This window comes from Hippoglossus hippoglossus, chromosome 15 (assembly GCF_009819705.1).
Source record: "Hippoglossus hippoglossus isolate fHipHip1 chromosome 15, fHipHip1.pri, whole genome shotgun sequence".
NCBI classification, from domain to species: domain Eukaryota; kingdom Metazoa; phylum Chordata; class Actinopteri; order Pleuronectiformes; family Pleuronectidae; genus Hippoglossus; species Hippoglossus hippoglossus.
The window spans coordinates 1,701,565-1,725,578 of NC_047165.1; positions in this window are offsets into that span (position 1 = coordinate 1,701,565).

The window sequence follows — 24,014 nt, forward strand, 5'->3', positions numbered from 1 at the left end:
TCTGTGAAAGAACTTTGTAAACCCTATTTTTAAAAGGTGTAAATAAAGTTATTATTATTTATTATTATTATAAAGAATAAACTGGCAAGAGAACAACGTACACACCACAGTCGGAGAAAATAGAGACACAAAGCAAACTGGGACATGAAACCAGCAGCTTGAACAAATGAAGTGATTCTTACCGAGGAACAAACCAGTAAACACATTCATCTACACATTACTCATCCTTCCTAAATTAGAGACATGACCCAAACCTCCTTTCGTTCCTCTTGCCCCGTTCATCCGTGTGTGTGTCTGTGTGTGTGTGTGTGTGTGTGTGTGTGTGTGTGTGTGTGTGTGTGTGTCTGTCTGTGTACTCACATGTCCTACGCTTGTCCATGAAGATGTGCACGGCCCCACGTTGTGTGTCACAGCGTGCGAGTGTTTATGTGTTTCGATGCAGATCTGCCACTTTGGCCTTCGGGGCTGAAACCTGAACCAGCGGAGCAGAGTTTACATCAGTGCGCAGCAATCACAGGAGCCGGCGTGGCCCCAGCAGACCCCATCAGGGTGGCCCTCCCAACGTAAACACACTTGATTTAAGCGCTGATACAGACGTATAAAAAAAAAGGTGGCTGAACTACATTTTACATTTGCCCTTTCGACATGTAGCTGTATCCAGAGTGACGTTTGTTTTGAGCCGGTCTCAGTGATCACTGGACGGCTTTTTTTATACGTTTGCTTTTATTAGGACAAAGAAACCTTCCTCTCTGACGTCAGGAAACAACAGTTCTGACTGCCGGGAGTTGAACGCTCTCCGATGGAGGAAGGTGTGGTTGTGATGGATCGGTTTTCGAGGAGCGATCTTTCCTTTCTTCTTTAGTTTTTTGTGCCAACAGGCTGAATTGAAAGCTTCTCTCTCAGAGGTGAAGCTCTTATCTGCTGCCGTTTCTCAGGGATTTAGACCCGTGTGTTTTTACATGAAACTTTAAATTCGTTATTCGTTAACATAACACATTATAATCTCGATTGTGGCGTCCTGCCATCTTCTGATGCGTCCCGCCACAGTTTCTTTATGAACCAGCATTTATTTTACACTTGTGTTTGGCTCCGTTGCTGCATTGTACATCTGTGTGCAGTTTTATTTTACAGCGCTTGCTGCTGCGTACTTGCTCGGGCCATCGTCCACGAAGTTGCTCCCATCCTTGCAGACAGTCAGACCACAGTTTCAGTGCATTGCAGTTCTCTCTCTTTCGCTCTTTTCGGGCGCTGTCACACAGACAAGGATGCAGCCGTGACGAACCTTTACCTCCAGTTCACTTCCAACATGTACGCGAACAAAGGGGTTAATAAAACATTCAAGAGTTCAACTTTGGTGAACTTTGACCTGCGATATTCGACTGCCTGTCCTGTCTGTGTCTGTGTACATGTGAGTTGGAATCTGTTGCGTGTCAGAGCCATATTTGTGCGTCTGTGCCCCCGACTGCTGCCATAAATTTCATGAATTCTGTGGGAAACGCTGACATATTTTATTAAACTGAAAATGTATGTGATCAAAATTTATTGAAGCTATAAAAACAAGTCTTCTTGTGGACGGATCAAGGCTCAGGCTCCTTTTACTGTTTCTGAAAATGAACATTTTGAGCATAAAACTTAAATGAAGAAAAATGCAGCGCCACAGAAAACTGCATCTTAGAAGGGAGATGTTTTAAAATGTGACTGAAGGGAAATTCAGCGTCTCACAGTCAGATCTGGAGCTGCAGACTTTACATTCCTTCGTCGGTTCAAAAGCCAAAAGGACCAAAACCTGTGATCCCTCCAGCTGCTGCAGATCTAATCTGTTGTTCAGCAGATTTACAGCAAAACTAATGGACGTTTTTGAAGTAAGGAGAAAAGATTTCCCCCCGTCGGAAAAGAGGAGGGGACTTAATTTACAGTATTTTTAGTGAAACTGTGTAATTCCCCCCCCCCCCCTCTCTACTTTTAGTTCAGGCCGAGAGGAGGATGATATAAATCAGAGGGAGGGCCTCTGTCCTCAGGGCCCACAGGGTTGAAACCCAAACCCAGCCGAGGTTAATGGAAGTTCAACTCAAGATTTATTTTAATTATTCCATTGTAATTTCTTGAACTCAAACAAAGTGTCTCCTTTGCTGAAGTCACTCGCTAAATTACACCACATCTGTAGCTATGATATGTCAAAAAACGTTTTTTTTTATTCCCCTCCACACTTTGAATTAATAGGCTGATGCAGCGTTTACAGTATCCCCGTTTGGGGACACTGGGATTACTGGGATTCCCAAAAGGACATGAGACAATATGACGGAGTGAAAGGACAGACCTTGTTCACTTTTAGAGAGAATTAATGGAGGAAGTAAATTAAAGCAGAAGATTCCCTCACTATTTGTTTTTTGGCTGAGATGTTTAAGGGCTTTTATCACGTGTTTCAAAGGTTAAACATGATTTCATATTTACAGAGCAAGTCAAGCGAGACATAATAATTATTCAGCCATTACAGTGGAGTGCGGTGTGCACTGCCTCCCAGTGGGACGCTCCTACCAGGGCCAGTCTCACATCTTTCATTAGACGACAAGCAAATTAATTACTGGATGTGGTTACCCTGGAGTTTCAGCAGCCTTCAACAATAGCATGTGTACATCGGAGAGGGGAGTCGGTACATAACCATTAGACAGGTGCAACATTGCAAGCTCACGGCGAAGGCCAACTTTTCCCCCTTGATCGCTGAGCCAGCGTCCGACCTTGATCGCTGCCAGGGAACTTAAAGCACGGCCCGGCATGCATCGGTCCAGGAGGACGCCACATGAAGCACGACAACTGCACACACCAGCTCTGGAATGAGTGTGAGCAAACAGGAACTCGCTGGTAATCTGCTCCTCCCTCCCTCCCTCCCTCCACGCCTGCAGCCAGACCCAGCTGTGCAGCGGCCTATTTTAAAACATCCAAACTGCATGCTGGGATACGCTGACACACGGTGAGCAGTAATCAGCATGTACTGCGTGTGCGTGTGCGTGTGCGTGTGGTAGGGGGGTGGGAGCAGATGATGTTGTTACTAATCACTGAAATAACTTCCTGCCACCTGCCTTTCTGTTGCCTTGTGCCAAAGTCGGAGGAGATTCTACTGACGAGCTGATGAAGGAGCCCCTCATGCTAACTCCATGCTAACAGCTAACAGTACGTGATGGACTGTGGCAGATTATATTTTCATTTTAATAACAAAACAAGACATAAAAACCAGAGAGACAATCTAAAGCTCGGTGCTACTGATCAGAACTTTAATCCCAATCATATGATGGGTCAGAAAATGGCTTCATTCATAGTTCAAGGAAGGATTTGTCGAGCTATAGGACGACGGTACTTTACCCTGATTGGAGAATATACAGGACTTGTAGTGTGTGTATTGTCCTTGTGATACATGTACACACACTGACTGATGAAGATGAAGATGATGAAGATGAAGACGCTCTATAGCCAGAAGCAGTTTGGGTTCAGAAGTTATCTCAGGACATTCGCCAACAGTTACTATTTTTAAATATTCACCACAATATTTTCTTAGTATTTCCTGTCCCCTGTTTTTTCAGATGTGCGTTCGTGCTCCAACAACAATCAATTACAAATACTTTATTTTTAATCTGTCTGGATGAAGCCTCTGTTTCCACAAGTCACTGGAACAACAATCACTGCTGGTCTTTAGATGACCGAAGGAAACTTCACACTAATCGAGGCAACGTGAGATAAAGTGAGAAAGAAAAACTTCACTCCTACACATTCCAAGACTCGTTAGAAGCGTTTTGGAAATTGACCCAGGACCAACATGTTCGCCATATGAACTATATTCTGTGTCACAAATCCATCCTGAGTCAACACCCCGGATCACTTTGCTCTTACTTACATCCAAATCCTCAGCCGCACTAAGTACCAGAGCTCATGTAACTCACGCCGGAGCAGATCTGCCTTCCCTCTTTAACACCTCCTCTGACCACGCAGTCAACCTGCTGAGCCAGCGCCGGCTCTGTGCTGAGGTGAAAACCTTTTTAATGGAGCAGGGTTTTAATCTGTCACATTGTGCCGTTGGTTTTGAGAAATCACCAAACAATGGATCTTTGTTGAATATTGGATCTAAGCCACGGGCACAGTTACCGTCCTGGTTACTTTTCTCCACATGTTGTCGACACATTCGTTCTCAAGTAGTTTGTTCATAATGCATCGTTTAAAAACGTGATGAATTCAGTTCATTCCACCACTAAACGCACACTGACACCTGAAGGAAATGAGTTAAGTGGAATATTAAAGTGTGTTGAGATCAAATCTGAGTAAAAACAAGTGCTTCTAATGTTTTTAATCCTTTATAATTGTATTTTTCTTTCAAAGTCTTATTTTGTATTTAATTTAATGATGTTTAAAGACAGCCTGACATAAACAGAATCATTTTATTTTGTATATGCGATACAATCCATCTGAAACCAGCTTGCAATGGATACCGGCCTCTCTCTCTCTTTATGGTCTTCGCCGGCCTCTAATATTTTTATCTTTTCAAGCTATCGATCAAAACCAGGTCTGATAATGACCAGAAAACATAAGATGCACAAATGTTGATCATCACAAAGTGTTGATGTCATTCTGGTCCTTTATGAGAACATGACGTCCGATCAGCTGTCGTACGAATCAGCCTCCGCTCACACATTACAGTCCGACCTGCTTCTTTCACTCCAGTTTAACGTTTCTCTGCACAAATCACAAGCAGCGATACTTTTTGTAGGTGTTTAGGTCCAGATGACATAATTTCGGATTAATCTATTAAATTAAAAAGCTGATAGCCGATGCATTTTGGTTCAATGTGTCCAGGCTTTGTCGCTCCCCACACAGACTGTTTACCTGCAGGCAACAAAACTCAAACTGGAAACCAGAGGGCTCCAAGATGGTGCCTTCTCCCACAGATTCTGTAGATTCATAAACTGAATCTGTCCATAGAGATTATTGTTCACATGCTCATGTGGTCATGTGGTCATGTGGTCATTCACAACCTCACTTCAGCTCATCAGAGGAGCAGCGATCAGTTCTTCCTGGTATCGGCTGTTTTAGATTTGGTTTAACTGAGATTTGCACTTTGTGTTTCTATCCTCGCTGATCTCCTTTGCAGGCTACATATTTAAAACTGTTAAACGTTTAGTGATATTATTACATCAATAATAATTTCATTCATCCTTTTTTCCATCCATAGCGCTGACCCTGCAGAGAACGACCAACCCGACGTCCGTCCCTGTGTCCACTTCACAGCTCCATGTGCTGGAAGACAGACGTGTATAAGTATGTCCTCCACATTCCCTGGCGTGATGGATGTACAGTGCCGGACATACCTGGCTGGGCAACAACTAGACCGCTTCCTGCGAAAGTACAAGATGGTGGCGATGTGGACGTCTGAACCCGCTGCTTTCTGTGATCGGAGGCCGAAACGCTGATATTTCACACTGTCTTGATTTCCCCGGGGCTGGCAGCCATGTTGGAGCTGTAACTGAAGAGGGAGATAAGTGTCGTGACTCCCGGGGTTTCATTACCTCCTGCACAGTTTAGCACTGGATAGCATTAGCTGTTAATGGCCCTTCTAACTAAAAGGGGTGATTCAGACAGACAGCATTCGGGCCCATAAAGCCACCGCGGAGAGCATCTCGCTAAATAAGGCCACGCTCTTAAAAACACAAGGTGTCGTTTTCAACACTGCATGTGTGTCTGCGTCACTTCTCAGGAGTGTGAGGCTTTATGTGTTTAACAACACAACCCCGTGCAACAAGTCGATGCATAAAGTGAAGCACGCAAGTCTGTAATTACATAGGTGCAAGCAAATGTGCACTAGGACATGTTTACTAAGGCCCTGACATCATTTACTTTAATTTACTTTGAGCTAATGTTTAAACTAAGGGATTTGTACATGCTAGGTTTTTATTTCATGTGCTAAATGATGATTTGAACCCATCAAACCCACAGTTTCATTTGTTTCTCCTCTAAAGGAAGCCATCAACACAACTAAACTAATATTAGCTCTAAGAGTTGCCTCGCCCGTCGCAGGATGAAGGATGTACTTCGGCTCATCTGCAAATATGTAACAAGGTTAAGTGAGATTCGATTACACAGAATCTAAATTTAGACGGGCAACTTATCAAATCATACAGAGAAAAGATGCACAATCAGAGTTTGGGGCTGCTAAGATCTATTATTTAATAAGAGAGCTCCCGGCGTAATCTAAAGTGTATCCAAGAAAATCTGCTGCTGTGCACTGATGTTCCTGAAAATTAGATCTGTCTTATTTGCTTTTTATTCACATGCCTAACGTGCATGTGTGTGAATAAAAATGTTGCATAATTTCATTGATCTGCTTGACTCTGCTCAATGTGTGGCCTCCGAAATGAAATGAAGATGGTTGCACGTGCTTGACGCTGAGCAACAGCTTCTCAGTGGGGACCTCGTCCACTTCCACAGTGACAATCCAACATTTTCCATTTGTTCTAACTACTGAGAGAATTGTCAGCGTGTAAATATGTGAGTGTGAGTAAAAGAAAACATTTAAAGTCCTGACTGATCCCAGATCTGTGACTGTATCGTTACACATACACACTGGTTTACCCACAAATAGTTTAAAACATCTTTAGGCATTTTCTACGTACAACACACAAACTTTATTTAAAGATGGACGACATGGCGGCACCCCAAAAAGAAAAGCCAAAGCCTCTTGATCGCCCCCAGTGGCTGGCTACAGTATTGGTCACTAACCCTGCCTCCTCCACGTTAGTGAATTGGACATGGAACACACAAAAAGGTCAAAGTACTTATCGAAGTACTTATCGCAGACCTCACTACAGTGGCCCCAATGAAGGCCAAAGAATGGCATTGGCACAAGAGACACGTCGGCCATCTTTATTCACAGTCGGTGGGTCAACAGGACCTTCGTATTCTGCCTCTGTTAACGGCACCAGATCTGAAACTGAGCTGTTTAACAGGGACGTTTATTAAAGGCTAAGTTATGGGCGACTGTACACTGACCATGAACGGGCTGGATGACCAGGTTCTGCACGTTGTAAACTTGGGTATCAAAGGTCAAGGGCCAGTCGGGCGTGTCGAGTGGATTTGGCAGCGCGGTACTGGCATCTTGTCCCTCTGATAGGTAATAAAAGCTCACAAATTAAAAGCCCTGCGCAGCTCCCAAGACTGATGACATTTACACACTGATCACGCCGTTTATGGCGATGGCGTTTGCCAAACCCCCCCCGTTGTCTCGACATGTGTCATTGATCTGTTTTACTCACAAGTTCTTTGCACTTGTGAGAGTTCTGGTGCAGCGTCGGCGGCGTTCGCGTCAGGAAAAGGTCAAACACGACATAATCTCTTTGGATATACGCGGTAATGAATGTTAATGAATAGGGCAGAGATGATTTCTTTTTATCACTCACCAGTGTTTTGCCATTTGTGCAGTTTATGGCACGCCGTCTGTGACTTTACATTTGCAGGAATGTCCGTTGACTGACCATCAAAAGCAATCGAACAGATGTTATAGACATTTCCAAAATATAATTTCTTTAAAAAATTTGAAACAATAGCCGTCCAATGGCCCCGTGAGCTTCCAACTGCACATTTGCCATTAAAACCAGCATATGGTCGTTTGCCATCAGCTTCACATGCCCCTTAACTCACGGAGAGCCTGACAGGAGGCTCCTGACGAGGCCTGATCTCACCCAACGCCATTCCACGCCTCTTTGATACCAGGATTTATGGCACACACACACACACAACACGGGAACATAATGTTAAAACATAGCATGTTGTCGTCAGCGGATACACACTCAAAGATTGTTTGCGCGGGTTCACAGTGTTCGGCGGCTTTTTCATTCCTGAACTAATCCTGCTTGTTCGTCCCTGGACTCACAAACAGCAGCGTCGGGTTTCTGGTGCTGCTCCGGCTACTCTGGGACTGTGATGACAGCGGACGATCCCGTCATGGAGTTCAGCTCCGATTATCAACATGTAGTTAAACTGTATGAAGCCGGGTTTGATGGACTATTCAGTCTGTGAATCACAGCAGGACTGATCTGATGTATTCAAGAGTATAAACATATTTACACATACGCTGCTCTGCTGGTTCGTCTCATGTACATTCATCTAATGTTTCTAACTCAAAGCTGTGAATCAAAAACCACAGTTTTCATTGTAACTAATGAAACTTAAATATGTTTAGTTTTTAGTGATTTGACCTTTCTTCAGAGCACAGATTCAATTTCATATTCAGTAAATTCTTCCAAATGCTTCATCATAAGAAGAACATGAGCTTATATCTGCCTGTGCAGATGTTGGGTCGACACACAGCTCTTATTGCCCTTATTCATAACAACGTACTTATTCATATATATATATATATATATATATATATATATATGAATATATATGTGCACAACAATCCTCATGCACCAAAGTAGGTTATCACCCTCGTTTATCATCCAGTCCCCCCCCCCCCAGGCCCCCCACTGCAAAGATCCTGGAGCGTCCCGTCCTGAACGGTCTCATGCTGCCCTCTAGAGTACCATTACACCTCCCTCCCTCTGTCACACACACACACAGACACACACACACACACACACACACACACACACACACACACACACACACACACACACACATAATCCCAGTCACATTGGGTCCCCCCCCCCCCTCCCCTCTCACAGCAATGGAAGTTTAAATAAGTCATGACCTGCAACCTGTTGAGGACGTGCAGCACTTTGACATTTCCAGAGACGGTGATGTTTCACCTGTTGTGTTTCTTATTACTGAAGACAAATTACACCAACTGTCCTATATATATATATATATATATATATATATATATATATATATATATATATATATATATATATATATATATATATGTGTGTGTATTATTTTCAGCAGAGTTAGTAGAAGAGGAGTTGTTTAGCTGCAGCACGTCTTATAGAGAAGCTGTCAGGAGTGTAAGAGGCTGTGGTTGTACAAGTAGTCGTGTCACTTCCAGTAACAGCAGTAGTCTTGTAAACATGGTCATAGGAGAAGTGGCTCTATAGCTGCAGCGTTAATTTAATCTGCAGTCTAAAAGCAGTAGTGTTAACTTCCCTGCACCATTGTAAGAGTTAAAACCCCTAAAAACATGATGGTGCCTGCAGTGTGGGGCTTCATCTCTCCCCTCTGCATAGCTCTGCAGTGATGTCTTCATCAGTGAGGCATGTAGGGAGCTGCTTCCGTGATCCGTTCAGTGTCAGCAGAGGTCCTGCACGTCCCCTCAGGTAAGCCTCTGTCAGGCTCCAGACAGATAAAGCAATATGGAGAATAACAAAGTATCTCAGGGTTCCTGCTCGAGGCGATCAGGCGCTTTGTTTTTGCCCAAAACCTGTCACATTCTGAAGAAGGGCTTAAAAGTGGGGAATAACACCGGGACTGGAGCGAATGGTGTCAGACAGAAAGCAGACGCTCAGCCCGGTGACTTTTAAAATGGAAATATGCAGAATAAGTTCCACCTCGCAGCTCTGGAAAGTTTCAGTCATATCACGATAGGATTTCTTACAGCAACGAGTTGATGTTTATTTACGTCTCAATATCTCGACTGACCCCATCTTAACGGACGGGAACTTTCGGCACGATAATGACCTTGTTTTAAGTGGGATGGTGTTGACAGGGACGCAGCGCACTGGCCCTTTTTTATTTTATTTTACTGGCTGCTGAGTGGCCATCCAGGGCGGGCAGGGTGACAGACAGCCTCTGGGGTCCTCGGGCCATCTGTTTCGGGTCCTACTTTAGCCGGGGAGATGTGTGGCCGTTTTCTGCTTAATTAGGTCCAGTAAACAGGCACTCATCAAAAAGCAGCTGCTAACGTCCCCATTAAGAGACAAACACACACAGATGCACGTAAACACACGCGCGAGGACACGGAGACAGACGTGCCGGGGAGATAAAAACCACACAAACACATCAGTAATGGCTGTTTTGATGATTAAGGTCGGATCGGGGAGTGAACTCTCTCACCTTGACCTCCACACACGCCCCACAGCCGCCAACTGTTCACCTGTTTTTTTTTACAAAGTACAGACATAAGAGCTGTTTGGAAATCCTGCGTCTTAGTAGGAGTCGTTTCCCACAGCGTTACCTCCACTGTGCTGCGAGAGCAAAGTGTGTGTTGCACATGTGCAACAAAAACAGTTGCCACATTATCACCTCAGAAAAAATTACAGGGAGCATGAGAGTGCAAACAATCAAAGGCCTAATGGCACAATTACGGAGCCGTGTGTGGATCGGCCCCAGACCGGAGCAGAACAAGCCAACGGGAGAAGCCAGAGCCGCTTTCCCACATCTCACACCCAGCCTCCTTGTTTGTGCTTTCACACAACAAAGTTGTAAACTGGAGGGAAATATACTTAACCACACTGGACGTTTGCCAAATTTCCATAGGGCATTAGCAACCAACTGGTGCAGGCTCATTAAAGAGCAGAGAAACCTATAACCATTAAAAGGCCATTAGGCAGCATGTAATTTTGTGGAACTAAATGGCGGAGAGTAATCAAAAGCACATGAAGCCCAGCTGGGCGACTGGGCAAACTGTTTCGATTAGGGAGGAATCTATCATCGACAATGGCAGCTTTTTGGGGGGTCAATTTTCCCGTGCACTCGATTCTCTCCCTCTGTCACTTCCACTCTCTGTCTTTCTGCTTCTCTGCAGTTTTCGTGCTCGTTGTCATCAGGATCATTATTATAGCTTCACAGCAGCAGACACAGATTCTACGTGTGCACCTGTATTAGAAAATCACCAAATGAGAACATGGAGGTTGGATGAAATATGTAGACATTATTTGCCAAAACTAAATCCCTCATGTCAGATACAGACACGATGTTCGTTAGGGGACAGAAACGTAGGAGCAGAGTTCAAACTTCATTTTACAAAATACTGAAGATACAGGATACAGGCTGTCGGCTGCAGTTTGCCTTCAGTGCTACATTCAGAGGAATGAGGACTTTTATTATGTTGATTTCTCTTTGTGCGATTGATAATATTCAGTAGAACAAAAAGATGCAGTGGTCACATTGACAAAGGTTTTCAGCTAATCTTTATATTCATTAGAAACTAGAGCTAGAAATAAAAAAGACAATGTGTATATCTCTGCAGATTTCAGAAACATGAACATTTAAATTCACTAGATCCAGATCTTTATTTGAATCTGCACCAAATTACACATACTGATAAATACCAGTCCCCTAAATATGCCTGAGTTTTCAAGATCCATGAATTGTTCTCTGAGAAATTAATGAAAATGTTTTAAAAAATGCCATATCTCACGATGTTAAAATAAAATTAAATCCTGGAACCGCCCCCTGATCCAGATCTGCAGCAAAATGAAACCGGATCTTCCTTGACCCGTATCCCATCCCTCCACCAAGTGTTGTAGTAATCCAGCTGGTAGTTTTATTAATAATCCTGCTATCTGTGTAGTATAGTATTATAGTAGAATATTCTAATGCATCAAAGTCCTATTTCTTCACCATTAACTTCCCATCAGCTGTAATTTGTTGCATCGATAGTTCACCTTTAAGGTTTATTCACAAACTTCATTCTAATTTTCACACTTTAGAGAAAGGCAACTACCCAGGGTCTCGTAAAAGTCACGTCAAATTCCCCGAGCGGCTCCCTGCAGCGGTGAACGTGGAGGTTTATTACGTGTAAAATGTCATTAGACCAGTCAAGCCACATTTTTCTCAGGGCCGCTCCGGGTGTGGAAGTCGTTTCTGACAGAGCAGACTCAAATTAGTCGGTGAGTTTGGACTCGGGGGTTAAATCGAGTGCGTGCCACCTTGTTCCCATCAAACCGTATTCACACTCAGAGCAGAACATTGGGAACATTCATCCTCTCTCCACTAAAGCCTGAAGCTCTGACACTGGTGGCCAGTGAAGGGCGGAGGAGAGGGTGGGTGAGGACTCAAAGTGTATCAGAAAGTCACACGGGCCAAACAAAGGGAACATTGATGTTTCTTCCATTAAAACATTTGGGTGGAGAAAAGAGTAGATGATCCATATGTGGGAAAAAAAAGGGAGGAGCCAGGTAACTTCATCTTTTATATTTCATTTACAGTATTTAACTTAACACTCGCATCCTTTGAAATTATGTTTAACTTGCAATTCTTGTATTGTGTTAATGTACAACTGTTTTTTTTGGGTAAATTGAATTTGTATAGCACCAAATCACGACTTAAATGCACTTTGCATCGTAAGGTTGAGACTTTACACAATTATAGACAAACCCAGCAGTTCCCTGTGTGTGTGTGTGTGTGTGTGTGTGTGTGTGTGTGTGTGTGTGTGTGTGTGTGTGTGTGTCCACAGATTGGGCCTGACAGGAGGATCACCGGGTGCACCCCCCGAGAGGAGCGTGAAGGAGGCTCTACAGTGTGAGTAGTGGAAGGAGAGAGGGGGACATGAAGGGTTTCTCCTTTCAACACCTCGTTCACTACACACATCTGTCTGTTTAACCAGTCGCAGCTCACAGAGGAAACATCAGGGCTTCGGTCTCTGGTCATTCTTCACGCTGACACTGGGGGAGGAGGCACGGTGGTCAGAGGGGAATCCCACACCTGAACTGGAGCAGCAGGATTTGATCCATATTTGACAGAAAACTCATAGATATTAATATCCTGACTTCCATTGTGCTGCAGTCCAGTGTTTTAGTTTAGAAACTTGAACTGAATCTCTGCTCCACTCAGTGTACGTCATTATGTATAAAAACCATAAAGTGCATCTGCAATACACTCATTTAATCTCCAGGAGTGGGCGTTAACAATTTGCAGAAATGCAAATTCGCTTCCGCAGAGTTTTTATTTGTTCACTTCGCAGAGGACAGATGTGGCGAATCCAACTCAGTTAAGTTGATTTCATTCGTTTTACAGAGTCGTTGACATCACGCCAAGACTTTAACGCGTCGCCCAGTTAATCCGGTAAATGACGGAGGGGGGGGGGGGGGGGGGGGAAGTGGTGAAGCCTCGTAAAGGTGCAGCTTGCCTTTGCAAAACAAAGTAAAGTTGGAGCACACAATTCACTGTCGTCCACTTTACAGCCTTTCAGAGACACGGAGAAAGCTGCAAAGTGCTTCCAGTGTATTGACTTCGGCCAACAAGGTTTTCACCTGCGTCGGCTTCTTGGTTTAATTCATCAGGAAACTACAGTGAGGGGGCGGAGCCTGAGAGGAGCTCGTCAAGTGTTGGTGTGGATGTGGATTAAGGGTCAGATCCAGGATTTACTTTCACCTTCTTCAACTATGTTTAATCATAAATCAATCGTTTAAGTCATTACAGTTGTTATGGGCTTCACTCAGACTCTGTCCTGCCTGAATACAACAATATAGATTGGAAAGAACGAAAAATACATTTAGAGGAGGTTTGTATTAATATACCAAGGTCGGATAATTCTACAGTTTGTGTACAACTAGAACCAAAACATGATTCTTTCTAAATGTTTCAATGATGTCTCAGTATGATCAAACTATGCAGATCTTGTTCAGGTTGCTGGTCAGCGCTCGACTGAAGTGTAATTTCATCATAATCTTCATGCATTACCAGTTTCTCTCCTGCAGAGCGGAGGCTGCAGCGGTAAGCAGATCACAGCAGGTACCGACGTTCAGCTTTGCTCGGTGCAGCTTCTTAGAATGCGAGTGACAAGGAGCTGCGTTACGTAATGACAGCCGAGTCCCAGCGAGCATCCTCCACCAGACGTCCTCCACCAGACGTCCTCCACCAGACGTCCTCCACCAGACTCTGTCGTCTTTAAAGAGCGGCGGAGGGTCACCGGGGCTTCGGGCCGCGATCGGGTGACGCAACCGCTCAAACCTCTCAGATGAAAAGACTGCGGCTCCTCCAGTCAACTAATTACTTCACGTGTTCCACAGGTAATAAATAGTCGGGAGTCGGGTGAAAAACGGCAACTCTGAGCTCATTAAGAACTCTGCGTTACAGAGGTTTGGGCACTTCAGACGGTTTCGCTCCATTTGAAGTTTGGAAGGAGCAGCGGTGAGTTTCATTAATTCCAAGCAGGGGGGAGACAACCTTTACCGAGGTGGATGAGTCAGATGCAAAGTGAACTGGAGTCTTCACATAGGCACTGATGGCTTCGTGTGCGAGTTAGACGCTGTTGAAAGAGACGCTCACTCAAGCAAAATAACACATTTTATCGTTATTTCAAAAAAAATATGCGAGACAAATTCTATTTAAAATAATCAACATATCTGTATTTGGCATTTTTTATGGACCTGGACCTGATTCTCTGAATTCAGTTTGAAGCAGGAGACACATTGTCCTCCCACTGTCTGAACACGGGGATTTAAAATCCATGATGCTGATGAAAAGCTTGGATCAGGGTGTAAAGTTATAACTCAAGCTCCAGCTCGCTGATGTCTGTGTCACTCTGACCCAGAACTCCGCCTGCAGCACATTAACAATGATACTAAAGTCATTATTTTGGCTTTTACCTTAAAATATATATACTAAGCTGACAGTACGAAACTCCTCTGCTCGTGTGAATGTGGCCCGTGGAGCTGCCAACCGCTTCGTGCTTCAAACCTCCTCTCAACATCTGAAACCAAACACGACTTCAGGGGAGTAGGTGGACGTCTGACTCGAGAAGAGTGTAATAAAACTGTTTAGAAGGTTTACTGCAGGGATTTCAGGCTGGCCCCCCCCCCCCCCTCCTGCATCAGCATATTTTGATGAAGATTGAATCCATTTATTAATTACATGTCGTGCAAAATGAAAAGGGTGAAACATACAATTTATAGGAGGGAGAGAAGTTCAAGGCTTGAGCAGGAAAAAACCCTTTTAGTAACTTTTAGCTCAAGTATAAAACACAGATTTCATATAAAAAGATGGAGGATGTATCTCCACTTCCTCCAAAAACATCCCAGATACACGCTGGAAACACAAACACAAATGAATTAAGTTGTTTAAGAATTAAAGTTTCCAATTGTGATAATACAACTTCAAGTCAAACTTCATTCATTTACGTGTAACAGTGCGGAGCCGTGATGTCGAGGTCCTGTTGAAGCATGAGCTCGACCAATCACGAGTCAGCATCACCCTGTTTTTATATCATCAAACAACTAATTAAAACTAAACGAAGAGTTCACATTTAAACTTACACACCAGCTTGATAAGAGCTGCCTAAAGAGATAGAAACCATCTTTGAGGAAAGTGTATTTAATTTGTACTTTGATTTTGTAGTTTGATCCGTGTCCCATCCACTAACATGGAGGAGGCAGGGTTCATGACCTACACTGCAGCCAGCCACCAGGGGGCGATCAAGATGATTTGCCTTTACTTTTGCGGAGTGTCGTCCATCTTTCCGTTCTGACCTGTGTCAGGAGTGAAGGCATCTCTACCCTGTGAGTGATCAGGGAGCAGTGTTCACTTCATATTAAACTGTTTTCTCTACATGTTGTAACCACAGAGCAGAGGCTGCAGCAGGCGGGGGGGCAGGGGGGGCAAACTGTCACTCCACATATCGAGGACGACATCCACGGTCCCATCTGCGGCCGGGTTTAAGCAGCGGCCCGAGAGAGATTGTGGTTTTGGTTAAATCCGCGTCTAGAATCACAGAACTTTTTCTCCATTCAACCCGACTCTGATCTTTTCCCTCAGCGTCTAAATATAAACCAAAAGGGAAACGTAATCGTGCTGTCGTCACCACAAGCGAGCTTCCAGATCCGTCCGGGACCCGCGTCTCTCTGCCACTCAGCAAATACTTTTAATCAGAAACATTTCCTCATCGCATTAACAGAAAATCTAATCCAGTTGCCAATTACATTTCCTGCGAAACGTATTTGCTGCTGCAAATCAGTTGTATATAAAACGTAATTTCTGGGAGACATGGTTCAGCAGAACCCTCTGGAGGCCGTTAGGAAACAAACACGCCGAAGCCGCGCACTCCGACGGAATTAAACAATTTCCATATGTGAAACGAATGATTCATTTCAAATTGTTAAAAAAATATTTCTTGTACTTCGCTCGATGGAAACTAATGCAGATTAATCTAATATCTAGAAAATATGAACATCGGGCAATTTTCTTTGTTCAAATATTTAGTCAGTTGGACGTTTGGAATTCTTCAGTGGAAAAGCAAAGAGGGTTCGGACCCAGAGGAGCGTCACTGAGGGTTTTTCAACAGAACGACTCTATGTCTTCTCAGCTGGTTCCCCCCCCCCCACGACCTCCTCAACAGAGGCTGGGTCCCTCGGCTGTTTCAGGCACTTCAGCCCCTGACTAGTCTGATTTACAGAGATGAACCGGGGGGGAGTTGTTGGTCCATGAACTACAGCTACGTTGCTTTCAGCGCCGTCCTCACTCCGGCGTGATGCTGCTTTGAGCGGCCGCCCCAACAAAGAATCTACCGCTGCGTCTCGACACGTGGGGGGGGACGGAACAAAAAGCCCAACGCTGTCCCAGAAAACCAGGAACAAATAATCTGCATCGGACATGAGACGCTCTGTCGTGCTACAGCGGTCACGTCAGATTAAAGTCTGTATTATGGATGCTGTTATTTTCAGGTTTTAATTGTGCTTTGTTGTTAAAATCCAGTGTTTTGGGTTTTTACTCGTTTTTCTGTCATCATGAGCTACAAGAAGAAACAAGACAAAGAATCCAAAATGCAATATTCAGTTAAATTCAAGTGAAATCCTTTTATCCAGTCATTTTCTGGAACTTTAGCCCACTGATAAAATATATATACACCTTACTTAAAAACATCAGGCTCTGTTTTTTGAATTTCTTTTTGCATGAAACAGACAAATCCTCCAGGTAATGATGGATTTTCAAGTCTTGGTAAAGCTGAAACTCGTATTTTAAGCACAGCACAGCCTGTAGGAGATAAAGAAGCACTGCCAGTACCTCCCTCTCGTCTCTTCCTTCACTTTGCCTCTCGCCACAGATTCATCCCATGTTTCCACATCCCCCTGCGACCACTGCTTGAGACTCTGAAAGGCCCCACGATGCAGCCGTGCTCCCACTCACTACATCATATCTGGAGCTAACAGCACAGAAACCCAATATCTGGAGTTTCCCCCTCAGTTTGCCGGAGTTCCCACCCGACGCTCCCAGGTCCACCCTCGGCTTCGGCCCCCCGTGATTCACCGAGGACAGGAAGGGCTGAGCGGAGACGTGCAATCCATTACTACAGCAGACGGAGGAGGGCAACGGGGAGGAAGAGGAGGGAAGAGATGGAGAGGGGGGGGGTGGAAGAGGAAGATGGTGGGAGATATGTGGGACGGAGGATTGGAGGAAGGGGATTTTACTGGTCTCCAACTGGTCATAAAAGGACTGCTTCAGCCAGACTGGAGATTGTGAGGTGGGGAAGGGTGGAGCCAAACAAGTTCATTCCTCTATGAGGCTGAAACTGGTGATCTGAGTTCACTCCGACATCGATGGTAAAAACCATAAACTGCAAATAAAGATGGAAGACGTTTCTCTACTTCCTCCCTCTATCCAGAAACAAGGCCAAAGTCTCCCAGATACAAGCGCTGCCATCTTGTGTGTTTGAATCCAGAGCCTGAACAGGATCCTGCTCCACTGAAGGTGTCATTCAGTTTCCTGCTCGGACCACGACAACAGGGGGCAGCAGCTCGTCTGTCACCAAACCCTCAAAACACGCTTTGCCAAATACCTGTCATGGCGTCTCCTCGTCTTCAGATGAAGGTGCAGACACACGAAGACACTTCCTCAGAGTTTCTCCTCTTGTCTCTCTGCCACTTGACAAACTCAGCTGCTTCCCCTGCTGCGTCTGATCAGCGATCATCAGCCTGACGACCTGAGCACCAGTTACACTCAACTGCTCCTCCTGTGACCTTCCTGTTTGACCTCTGAGCTCTGATACCAGCAAACAGCAGGTTAAGGCTTTTTGCTGAGCCTCTTATTTCTGCTTTTTGTATTTGTTGTTCACTCTCTACGTGTCAGTGTGTAAAGCAGATTCTTCAGGTCGAGCAGCTTAAAGAAGTAGTGAATGTTGAAGGGCCAGTTTCATCTGGACTGAAAACTGAGATTTAAACTACACATTTAAATCTTGTCTTTTAGAAATTGAAAAAATATGATGTGAAAGTGATAGTGAAGTAGTTTAAACTCATGATCATAATCCATCCAGCTGCTCTATACAGGTTGAAGCGTCTCATCGGAGTGACTCGCACATGCTGCGTTCACGTGTCCCTAAATAACCACAGAGAATCTCAAACCGCCGGCTCCTAAGCCCCGTCACTGTCACCCAAAAAACCTGTCTCCTCTGCCCCGGAGGACACTCGCTCCTTTTTGTGGTGAGTTGCCTGTTTTTATTTATATCAGCAGGGAGGAGAGGTGGAGAAAGCTGAGCTGGTGAGGGTGGGGGAGAGATACCTCGCCCACCCCCCCCCAACCTCCCACCCAACACATACTTGGACAAGACACTCCAGAGATGCACTGCACCTGCTGTGGCCCCTGGCACGCAAGGCTCATCTCCACAAACACCTCATATATTATAGACGCCGCACGCACACACTCGCACACACTCGCACACTTTAAATCTCCGCCTGTGTTCGTTTCTTTACTCACGCCGCTGCGTCTTCATTGGCTACACTCGTCTTGTCCGTATCGTTTTAAGCTTGTCGGGAAAAAGCTGAATAATTGAACATTACTTGGTGATATTTAGTATTTTTTATTAAGATGAAGTAGTTAAGTATTGATGAAACAAGAAGCCCGGTTCAGAAGTTATCTTCAATAAAGAGAATTGCATGTGAAAGACGGCAATGATAATATTATCTCTTCTGACATATAACCAGTCATCACGTCCTTGTGCTCCAGCCGCAGGAGGACGTCAGCGCGTCCGTGCATCGAGTTGCGTTTTATAAAGTGACAACACAGATCTGAGGACTGCGCCGAAGACTCTGATTCCCATCGCCGCTGTAACGTTGACAGTTTAATCTTAAATCTCCGATTCAAACGATGCCACATCCCGTTTTAGATCCCTCCTGTCGTTAAATCAGTCCAGCGCTGCCCACATTATAAATAAAAAGAAACTAAATGGACGCTGATAAAGATCTATATCTACACGCTGGATCTGGTTACACTGTTAAAATAGAGATTTGCTGGTTGACATATTTTTTTTTCTTTCCCCTGGTATGTGGTTACTTATACATTTGCGGTATGTTCTAAAAATGGCTGTTAGGGCAAAAGGTAATTGCCTGTCTGGAAAGCCCTGCACAGGGTTGGGTTGGTTCAGTCGGGGGGCGGGGGTGGGGGGGGGGGGGGGGGGGGTGGAGGATGGAGATGATGAGGGGATTGTTTATTTGTCAAACGTGGTTATTACCTCTGTCAGGCCCCCTTTTGAAATCCCACGCTCTCCAATCACCGACGGCGATGTCGAAGCCAAAGTGTTTTCTCAGTCAATTCGAGCCTCGGAAAACTCAAACAATAAACAGGCCACTCCGAAAGCTAATATTTTCTGAATGAGATATTTATTTGAAAGGCATCGTCGGAGGAGCTGCAGATTATTTGCGCGATCAAAAAGACAGTTTCCCCCGCTGCTCCGTCCCGCAAGGAGCTTTCAAGTCTGGCCACTTTCAAATAAATATGGAAAACAGCCCGAAGTTTAAAATCACATACAGATGACGAGGGCTGATGTGTGTAGTCACACGCTGTGGGAGCCCATGTGCTCGCTGCAGGAATATAAATGGAGTTTTTAATTGTTTCTGACTCAGGTCTGTGGGCCGGGTCTGAGTAAAGCCAATTAGGAGACTGGAGGAAACAGTGAAGGATTGTCCGCGGGAAAAAAAAAAGGGCTGTGACTCTCTGGTGGGCAGGCAGACGGTGCACGCAGCTGTGCACGTACGTGTCTATCTGCGTGCACGCCCTGCGAGTCTACTGGAGCGTGCTTTGTGTCTGCATCCGTACATGTGAGTGCTTCTCTGTCTGTGTGCAAGTGTTTGGGTGTGTGAGTGCACTTTGGGAGGAAAATGTCACATGGCGTATCTGATTACGTCTTGCACTGTTTTTTGTACAGTATTTAGGTTTTTTCTCTCTCTCTCTCTCCCCCCCACCCCCCCCACCCCCCCCTTGACACTGAAAGCCTTGGCCACTGCAAAAAGTATCTGCAGATTGAAATCAGACCCAGAACTCTGGTCAGACTTGGAACCCAAACAGAGAGAAAAGCAGCGCTGAGAAAAGCAGCTCTCTGGTTTTATGTGACTTATGTGGTGCTTGAATTTCACCCATTGTTTTGCATAGTCAAAACAGTGTTTCGGGATGAAGAGAAACGCGGTCAGTGAAATTTATGGCGCAGTTCGCCGACGTGAAACTCCATACAGCATATGTGAGGTCGACTTCCCTCGTACCATGTGTGTCACTCCGGTGCCGTGGAACTCTGCAACCGTGCCACTGCGACGGCTCCCTTTGTCTTTTATTGTTTTTGGCATTTTAAGTCATTCTGAATCCGAAGTACAACATTCGAGAGGCGGACGGACACAGGCAGCGAGGAAGAGGAGTGACTTTACGGTCAGAGGCAGAAACACTTTGCCTTTTGTTCACGTCACGTTGTAGAGTACGTGCTCGTCCCACTTGGTGCAGCCAATAAAGACTGCACATCAAAGTAGATCAAAGCCTGTTTGTAAAGATGGACGACATTAAGTGAAGCCAAAATGTCTTGATCGCCACCCGGTGACTGGCTGCAGTATAGGTGATGAATCTCACTTCCTCCATGGTAGTGGATGGGACATGAACCAAACAAAAAAGTTAAAGTATACGTTAAGTTAAATACATGTTTCTGTCATTTTAGATGCTTCCTATAACGCTGATGTTTACTCGGAAAGTTAGATTTTTATTAGTTTTTTGATGATATAAAAACAGGCTGACGGTCGAGCACGTGTATCGACGTCAGTCCTGATAACAATATTAAAAATGTTTAAAATCCTGTCGTAGCTGCGAGTTTTATTCAATCGAATATTCAGAACCAAGGGTGGAGACAATAAACAAGTCTCTATTTATACCTGGTGTATTTACAATGCAGTGTTATTATACGTAATGAGGTCCCACAGGTTTGCACGCTGACACTGTGCTGGTTGTTACTCGCAGCCATTGAGCCCCACTCCGGTCCCAGTGCCCTCAGAAGCCCAGGAAGAGTTTCCCCCCGCACCACACTCATTTCACCGCTGCTGCTCTAAAGGCACATCGTCCTCATCTGAGTGAAATCCTGTCGACACAGGGCGAGCGTGTGAGTGTCGGTGCAGAGGTATACTCACTGCATCTTTATATGTGCAGAGTGTTTATATATGTGTGTGTTTACGTGTTCATGCCTGCTGGCTGTATGCTCATGCATGTGTGTGCTTAAGGAGTGTGTGTGTGTGTGTGAGTGTGTGTACGAGGCGGAGATGACCCGATGGTGGCAGTGTGGCCAGCTGGTGAGGGTTAGTATTTCCTCTGGCATGAAAACTCTCTGGCTCGGATCATCACCCGTAATCCAGGTGGGGGGGGGAGTGTGTGTGTGTGTGTGTGTGTGTGTTGGTGTGTGTGTGTTGTGTGTGTGTGTGTGTGTGTGTGTGTTTGTGGTGTGTGTGTGTGTGTGATAAAGCAGATAAATGTTGTTGTGCAGTTGGACATAAACAACACATTCATTGTCTTTGTGTATTTCTAAAAAAGGTTCAGCGCTGTGTTCCAAGACAAGAACATTAAAGCAGTTTTGATTTTTTAAACAGTTCACACATGTTTCACATTGACTGGTGGATTGAAGATCAACTGCCAGTGCTCTTCAGAATTGGAATTCTGTTTTATGCATATATATTATACATGTACTGTTTACACAGCTATTAAAGTGAAGTGTTTATTTGACTACCAGTATACATAGACATGTCAGTATCTATATATTTTCAGATCAGCTGTCTCCATCTCACCCCTCCAAGTTATGCCGATGATGCAGCAGGATTTCTTCCGTGTGTAGACATTTCTCAAATTTACCTAATCAAGACACATCATGAAAGGTGGTGAAAAACATTTAAACGGCACAAAATGTCACAGCATTTGTTTCTGCAGTTCTGGAGCATTTGAAAGTCGGAAGGACAGAACAACAACAGCAGCAGCAGCCGGGAAGTGGAAGGAAAGGCAGCGCAGCACGAGCTGTGGAGTGTGAGTGACTGAGGAAAGAAAATGCCGTAACACAATAAAATAGATGAACTGCGCGCATTCACCCCAGACCACGGCGCTGTCGACTTTTACGACAAAATGAAAACTCCACTCTTGCTCTGATTTACCGTCGTAACTGCAGCGTTTCTTCCCTTCTCTCGCTTTCCGCTCACTTTCCCGTTTTAATCTAATTTGTTGGGGTCAAGCTGCCGCTCATAAACAAAGCACGCTCCAGAGATTGATGATGCAACGGCCTCTCCATCTATTGTATGGACATTTTTGGAAAGCCGTGAATTGTCAGCAGGTCTCAAGTGGTGGGATTTCTCCCAAGTAAAAGAAAGGTACGGTAGTTTTGTGATGAAAAGGCCTGAGGAGGTGTTTGTGGATGTGACGGTAAAAGTAAATGTCAATGCATTCATAGGCCACACACACATTTTCACAACACTGGTGCACGGCCGCATTCCCAAATCCTGAAAGAATTGCATGAAGCAAGGAGACCTTTGAATACAATGGGAGACAAACAGGTTTGCATACGAAGCCTGAAACACACGACCACAGTAGATATCGTGAGCATGTGTGGAAGCATGTGTGTGCAATAAAAACATCCTCTCTGAAACATCCTCAAAAGCAAACGCACACATGCGACCGCGAGAGTAAACAAAAAATGACCACATCCATGTGTGTCAATAAATAACTCAGACAATGCACAAACAAACAAAGAGCCGTGCCGCTCTGGTTCCCGATGCACCAGAGTCTGTGGTGGATGACACAAACCAGGGAGAGTTGACCTTCAGCACCACACACGCAAACATCACTTCATTAGTTACGTGGACTGCCGCAGGCCGGGGGGGGCGGAGGTGGGGTGGGGGGGGGGGGGTGGGGAGATGGAGGTGGATCCAGACAGGAAACAAGTACACATTCAATAGAGATACAGTGGAACAGCAGGGAAAACACCTCAACACAAGTGTATAGGTCAGATTTTCACCTTTTTTTGTTTATATTATGAAGAAGGACTAAAAGCAGACAGGGTCACCCCCCCCCACCCCCCCACCCCCCCACCCCCACCCCCCCCATCCCCACCCATCCCACATTTGTTTTCATGATTCTCAATGACAGGGCAAGAGGCTAATAAAATGCAGCACAACAGCATCAGCAAACTCTTGTTTATTATCCATCCATAAATCAGATGCATCCAATTTAGATTCACACCATATTTCTCCTCTTGACGTCCACGCCCCCCCCCCCACCCTCCAGAGCATGTGGTGTAGTCCATCTTCAGAACCACTAATTGAAGGCTACACAAACATTGTCGTCATCAAGAGGCCGATGTTACTTGTGTATCGTCTGGTGTGAATCAAACACGTCACACAGCGATGCACCGCCATGACGTCAGCACACGTATTGTGTTGCTCGTGAGAAATGACTCAGTGGATTCTGGTGTCGTTCTTAATGTCCGGCCTCCTCCACTAAACCAGTGTGTCCAGTATAAGACAGAAGAACCTGGTCCGTCTCAAAGCAGCCTTTCCTGAAACAGCGCCCCCTATGCCGTGTCGCCGTGGCTATAACACGACAATGTAGTGAAGATGTGATTATTGGGAGTGTGGGTTTGAAATGGAAATAAACAACAGTGTGTTCTTCAGTGTTCGGAAGAATCCAATTGGAATCAGACTTAATGTATCATCCGACCTCACAAAGCTTCTGCAGCTGCATTCAGACACACACAGACACACACACAGACACACACAGACACACACACACAGTGTAACTGGTGGCTGGGGATGGATTCCCTGGTTCTCTAGGGGGCAGTTCAGATGGTCACGGCTTTCCCTCTGTGCCACTGAGGCATTGCCACT